Source organism: Cebus imitator, unplaced genomic scaffold (genome assembly GCF_001604975.1).
Source record: "Cebus imitator isolate Cc_AM_T3 unplaced genomic scaffold, Cebus_imitator-1.0 Scaffold469, whole genome shotgun sequence".
Taxonomy (NCBI): Eukaryota; Metazoa; Chordata; class Mammalia; order Primates; family Cebidae; genus Cebus; species Cebus imitator.
Window position 1 is genome coordinate 634,403 of NW_016107784.1, and position 6,259 is coordinate 640,661.

The window sequence follows — 6,259 nt, forward strand, 5'->3', positions numbered from 1 at the left end:
GGCTCACCGCAACCTCCGCCTCCTGGGTTCAGGCAATTCTCCTGCCTCAGCCTCCTTAGTAGCCGGGATTACAGGCACGTGCCACCATGCTCAGGTAATTTTTTGTATTTTTTTAGTAGAGTCGGGGTTTCCCCATGTTGATCAGGATGGTCTTGATCTCTTGACCTCGTGATCCACCCGCCTCGGCCTCCCAAAGTGCTGGGATTACAGGCTTGAGCCACCACGCCTGGCCGCATTTCATAATCTTAAAGATAGTATATGATCATCATTATTATTATACAGAATGTTTATTGTTAAAATCAGTATCTGAGAACTTAGTTGTTCACCATATTTTATTGTGTGTTATGTCATATATTTGGAAGAGTGCATATAATTAACAGATACATTCTGAATAGTAATAAAGTTACCATCCATGAACTTACCATTCAGCTTCAGAAATAGAATGCTACCATTTTCTCTGAAGCACCCTCTGCAACTACCCTGATCTCCCTCCTGCACCTCATTACCAAGTAATCACAACTGGAAATTTTGTATTTATCCTTTTCTTTCCTTTTCTTTTCGATAGAGTTTCGCTCTTGTTGCCCAGGCTGGAGTGTAATGGCATGATCTTGGCTCATGGCAACCACTGCCTCCTGAGTTCAAGCGATTCTCCTGCCTCAGCCTCCGGAGTAGCTGGGATTATAGGAGCCTGCCACCACGCTTGGGCTGTATTTATCATTTTCTTACATTTAAAAAAATGTTTACACAATTTTAGATTTGCCTCTTTTTTTGACAGATTGTATAAATGGGACAATTTTATTTTTTAGCTTGTTTCCCCAGCTTAATAGTATGTTTTTGTCATCTGTCCATGTTGATGCATACAGCAAGTAGTTCATTTATGTTCACTATTTATACTATCCCATTGTTTGTTCTAATGATGGACATTTGTGTTATTTCCAACGTCTTGCTATTATAAATAGTAAGCAGCACTGCCGTGAAATTCTTGTACATTTTCCCTACTGTATATTTGCAGGAGTTGCTCTACCCAAGTAGAGAATTCAGGGGCACTAAGGTATGAGCATATTCCATTTCATCAGACACTCCCAAAGTTCCTGTTGCCCCACATCCTTACTGGCACTGGGTATTGACAGATATTTAAATTTTTGACAATCTGGGGTGGCAGAAATATCCTCCGAGACTTTTCAGTAAATAAGCTCATGACTCTAGAAATCAACTATTTCCTTAGCAAGTCATCTGCACTCTACTAACTATAGCAGGTAGTAGAAATTCTTTCTGCTGGATTTCTATTTGCTGGCGTAGTGGGGATGATGGAGTTGGGGGGGAAAGCAGATATCTTTAGTTTTAGGGCCTGGTCCTTCTAATTACACCCAGCACCTGCCACAGGCCTCACATGCTCATTATGGAGTGAAGATTCACAAAAGGTGAGTCACTGCCGTAAAGCCAAAACTTGGCTTCTCCCTGAAGCCAAGTGTTCTCCATGTTCTGTAGCTATTATATAGCTTCGACATGTAGGAGGAAAGGATATTTTCCTTAAATCATCAGGAAACAGAATCGTAACTTAAGAAAATGTTTCTGAGAGAGACATATCGTTTGCTTTTCAGTCTGTAGGACCTGATGTGTTTTCTTTATGAATAGTATTAATACTAAACTAGCTTTGATCCTAAGTTCTGTAGTTATAGGACTCTCAATCTTTTTATTTCTCTCTCTCTCTAGGTTTCTAGGTTATTGTCATTTAAACTACAAATACTGATTGAACGCTTACCATGTGCCAGGCACTGTTCTAGGTGTCGGGGATATAGCAGTAAATAAATCAAAGTTATAACTCATTGCCCCTCAGATATGAAGACTGTCACATTTACAAGCAAAGCCAGTTTAACCTGACACAGCAGCCACAGCACAGCACTGCAGAGCAGGGAGTAGGTATGTCTAGATTTAGGTCAGTGGCCGACTTTAATTGCTATTTGATTAAAATATGAAATCATGGTAAGGCCAGTATAGTGTTTTCAATTTTAAAAAACGTTCATTTTTTGAATTGTTGAAATTGATGGAGGCCTTACCCATCTCACGGTGGAAAGAGTGTTAGCTTGTAAATCATGAGATACTAAGTTGTTCTTCTTTTTTTTTTTTTTTTTTTTTTGAGACGGAGTTTCGCTCTTGTTACCCAGGCTGGAGTGCAATGGCGCGATCTCGGCTCACCACAACCTCCGCCTCCTGGGTTCAAGCAATTCTCCTGTCTCAGCCTCCTGAGTAGCTGGGATTACAGGCGCGCGCCACCATGCCCAGCTAATTTTTGTATCTTTAGTAGAGACGGGTTTCACCTTGTTGATCAGGATAGTCTCGATCTCTCGACCTCGTGATCCACCCGCCTCGGCCTCCCAAAGTGCTGGGATTACAGGCATGAGCCACCGCGCCCGGCCGAGATACGAAGTTCTAATGCTGACTGCATCACCAAAGAGACTACATTTCTTTGGATGAGACCTGAACTAAAAGGTTACTAAGGTCCACTCTAGCTAAAAAAAATTCCGTAAACTATGATTCAAATCTCATTACAATTTTTATTACCATTGCATGTGTAGCAACTTCAGGATTTAGGAAAATTATACTTTAACAAATACCATTAATTGCAGTATCCTGAGCAAAGATAAGTCCGAATTTAATCTGTGATTAAATACCTTTTTTGTGTGTGCATAAAGAAAAGCTGGGAAGCCAGGTGCTGTGGCTTATGCTGGTAATACCAGCACTTTGGGAGGCCGAGGCGGTAGATCATGAGGTCAGGAGTTCGAGACCAGCCTGACCAACTACTAAAAATACAAAAATTAGCCAGACCCATGCCTGTAATCCCAGCACTTTGTAATCCCAGCTACTCAGGAGGCTGAGGCAGGAAAATCACTTGAACTCGGGAGGTGGAGGTTGCAGTGAGCCGAGATTACGCCACTGCACTCTTGCCTAGGTGACAGAGTGAGACTCCATCTCGAAAAAAGAAAAAAAAAAAAATAAGAGCTGGGAAATATGTTACTGGTGGGGATAAGTCAAAAAAACCATAACTTTATTTTCATGTTTAAATTACATCTAAAAGCAATCAAGATTTGAGATGGGGAAGGCCTCCATGAATTTCAACAAAAGTGCTTTTGTTAAACTTGGTTAAATCACATACACTTACCAAGTCACATAGAAGAACACTAGCTTGGCTTTTAACACAGGCTACTTACTGTCAGCCCAGAGCCTCTGAGTTGTATAGCTACTACCCCCTAGTGGTGGGCAAAGATAAGTTTCAGACAGGACATTTTTAATTTTAATTTTTTTTTTTTTTTGAGATGGAATCTCATTCAGTAGCCCAGACTGGAGTGCAGTGGCATGATCTTGGCTCACTGCAACCTCTGCCTCCTGAGTTCAAGCGATTCTCCTGCCTCAGCCTCCCCAGTAGCTGGGATTACAAGCGTGCACCACCATGGCCAGCTAATTTTTGTATTTTTAGTACAGACAGGGTTTCACCATGTTGGCCAGGCTGGTCTTGAACTCCTGACTTCAAGTGATCTGCCCACCTCGGCCTCCAAGGTGCTGGTGTTACATGCATAAGCCACCACGCTGTCCCAAGACATTTTAAATTATTTTGATTGGGAAAGAACAAATCATCCCTGTTAAGACAGGCTGAAATGATCATTCATTTAGTAAATAAACATAAAGAGTTATTTCTATAGTCTGAAAACCGTGCTAATACTGGGAAAATACAAATCCATTTCTTTCCCTTGGAAAACACACGTGCCAAGAACTAAAACAGATGTAAAAATGTTGTGGGAGCATAGAAGAGACAGTTACTAGTTTTATTTAGAGAAGTTGAGGAGAACTTCTCAGAGAAATTGATATTTAGATCTAAAGGCATCTTTACCAAGGAATGAATGGGACAGGCATTTCAGTCTGTGCAAATACGTTCAGCAGGAATAAAAATGGTATGTATGGAAAATTATGGCAATGTGATTAGGTAAGCTAGAAAGGACATTGTGGATGGCCGTGAGGAAGACTGATTTTTTTTCCGTTTCTGTTGAGATGTTTTGTGCTTTTTCTTTACTCACTTAATATGGTGTATTACATTTATTGATTTATTGATTTTATTAAACTGAACTTGGCTAGGCACAGTGACTCATGTTTGTAATACCAGCACTTTGGGAGGCCAAGGGGAGAGAACAGCCTGAGCTCAGGAGTTCAACACTAGCCTGGGCAAATAGTGAGACTCTGCCTCAAATATACATTAAATACACTAACCTTAAATTCTTGGGGTAGACCCCAATTGGTCATGATGTATTATATCCTTTTTACACATTGTTTGGTTTGATTTGTTGGTTTTTATTAAAACTTTTTGCTCTTGAGGGAGATCGGCATATAGTTTAATTTTCTTATAACATCTTTGGTTTTGATATTAAGGTAATGATTGTCTCATAGTCCTTGATTTTTTTGTTGTTGTTGAAGGACAGGGTTTCACTGTGTTGGTCAGGCTGGTCTTGAACTCTGACATTGTTTTTTTTTTTTTTTTGAGACGGAGTTTCGCTCTCCTTACCCAGGCTGGAGTGCAATGGCGCGATCTCGGCTCACCGCAGCTTCCGCCTCCTGGGTTCAGGCAATTCTCCTGCCTCAGCCTCCTGAGTAGCTGGGATTACAGGCACGCGCCACCATGCCCAGCTAATGTTTTGTATTTTTAGTAGAGACGGGGTTTCACCATGTTGACCAGGATGGTCTCGATCTCTTGACCTTGTGATCCACCTGCCTTGGCCTCCCAAAGTGCTAGGATTACAGGCGTGAGCCACCGCGCCCGGCCCGGAACTCTGACATTGTGAGCCTCCTTCCTTGGCTTCCCAAAGTGCTGGGATTATAGGCATGAGCCACTGAACCTGGCCGAATTTTTTTTTTTTTTTTTGGATAAAGTACATGTAGGTTCCTAAAATTGGAGAATTTTGGAAAATGGCCAAATTAATAAGTTAAATGATTTGACTGAAATTGAACAAATGCCTACTATGTGAAGGGGGTCGTGTTGAGCGTTGGGAACATAAAGACGAAAAGCTAGGTTCTTGCCCTTATGGTACATATGCTTTAGTGGGAGATAACTGAAGCATAGCAACACATAAGGTACAACACAAAGACTGACGTAACAGAAAGATAAGAAAGCATTAGAGAAAGATTACCTTAAGGACCTGGCAAAGTCCCAGAGAAGGTATTATTTGGGCTGATATGTGAAAGTATCAGTTTACCAAATTGACAGGCTAGAGAGAACATTTCAGGCAGGCTTAATGTATGCAAAGTTATGAAGAATATGAAGAACATGAACAATTTGGGGAACCAGAAGTAGCTGAGGATTACTGAAATTCTAAGTGAAAGGCTGGAAGTCATAGAGAGAAAGCTGGACAAGGCCAGGGTTTATCTGTAGAATAAGCCAGGGCTAGATAACAAAGGGAGTTATTACGTTGTAACAGTTTGCATTTTATCTTACTAGGAATGGAAAGCTGTGGAATAATTTTGAGCAGAGAAACGATTTGATGCAGATTTTTATGTATAATAGATTGGCTGGAGAGTAGAGGCAGGATGAATGGAAAGGAGCACAAGTCCAGGAGAGAGGTGATAAGGGCCTGAATAAGGGTGGTGAGAACAAAGAAGGGGGAAAAATCCCAATATATATTTGCTGGATTAAATAATTGGTAAATAAAATGGCCATACTACATTTGCTAACTTGAAGCTCACTGGTGATCTTAGGGACAACAGTTTTTACTGTTATAGGGTGGTAAGAGCAAGAGTTGACTGGCTGCTGTGGCTCATGCCTGTAATCCCAGCACTTTGGGAGGCCAAGGCGGGTGGATCACCTGCAGTCAGGAGTTTGAGACCAGCCTGGCCAACATGGTGAAATCCCGTCTCCACCAAAAATGTAAAAAAAAATTAACTGGGTGTGGGATTACTCCTGTAATCCCAGCTACTTGGGAGGCTGAGACAGGAGAATCGCCTGAACCTGGGAGGCAGAGGTTGCAGTGAGCAGAAATCGCGCCACTGCACTCCAGCCTGGGCGACAGAGTGAGATTCCATCTCAAAAAAAAAACAGCAAAAGTTAAGAGGGTAATGAGTTAAGAATTAAAATGACAAGCAAGTTGAATCAATACTTTTAATATGTATTTGGATGTGAAAGGTAGAGAACTTTAAAACTGTATTAAGAGATGGATAAGCAAGGGAAGGGAAATTTAAATGTATACAAAGAAAAAGTATGGTTAAGAAAGGGATTTTT

At 41.2% G+C, this 6,259-nt stretch overlaps 1 protein-coding gene across 1 annotated transcript in view; it reads right to left on the minus strand.

Annotated features, from left to right (window-relative positions):
* The window catches only part of C3AR1 (complement C3a receptor 1), a 19,003-nt gene extending 16,118 nt beyond the window's left edge, over positions 1-2,885 (minus strand). Inside the window, exon 1 of the mRNA XM_017512309.2 lies at positions 2,852-2,885. The gene's annotated coding sequence lies outside the window, so the exon portion shown is untranslated. The remainder of the gene's footprint in view (positions 1-2,851) is intronic.
* Positions 2,886-6,259: the final 3,374 nt, after the last annotated feature.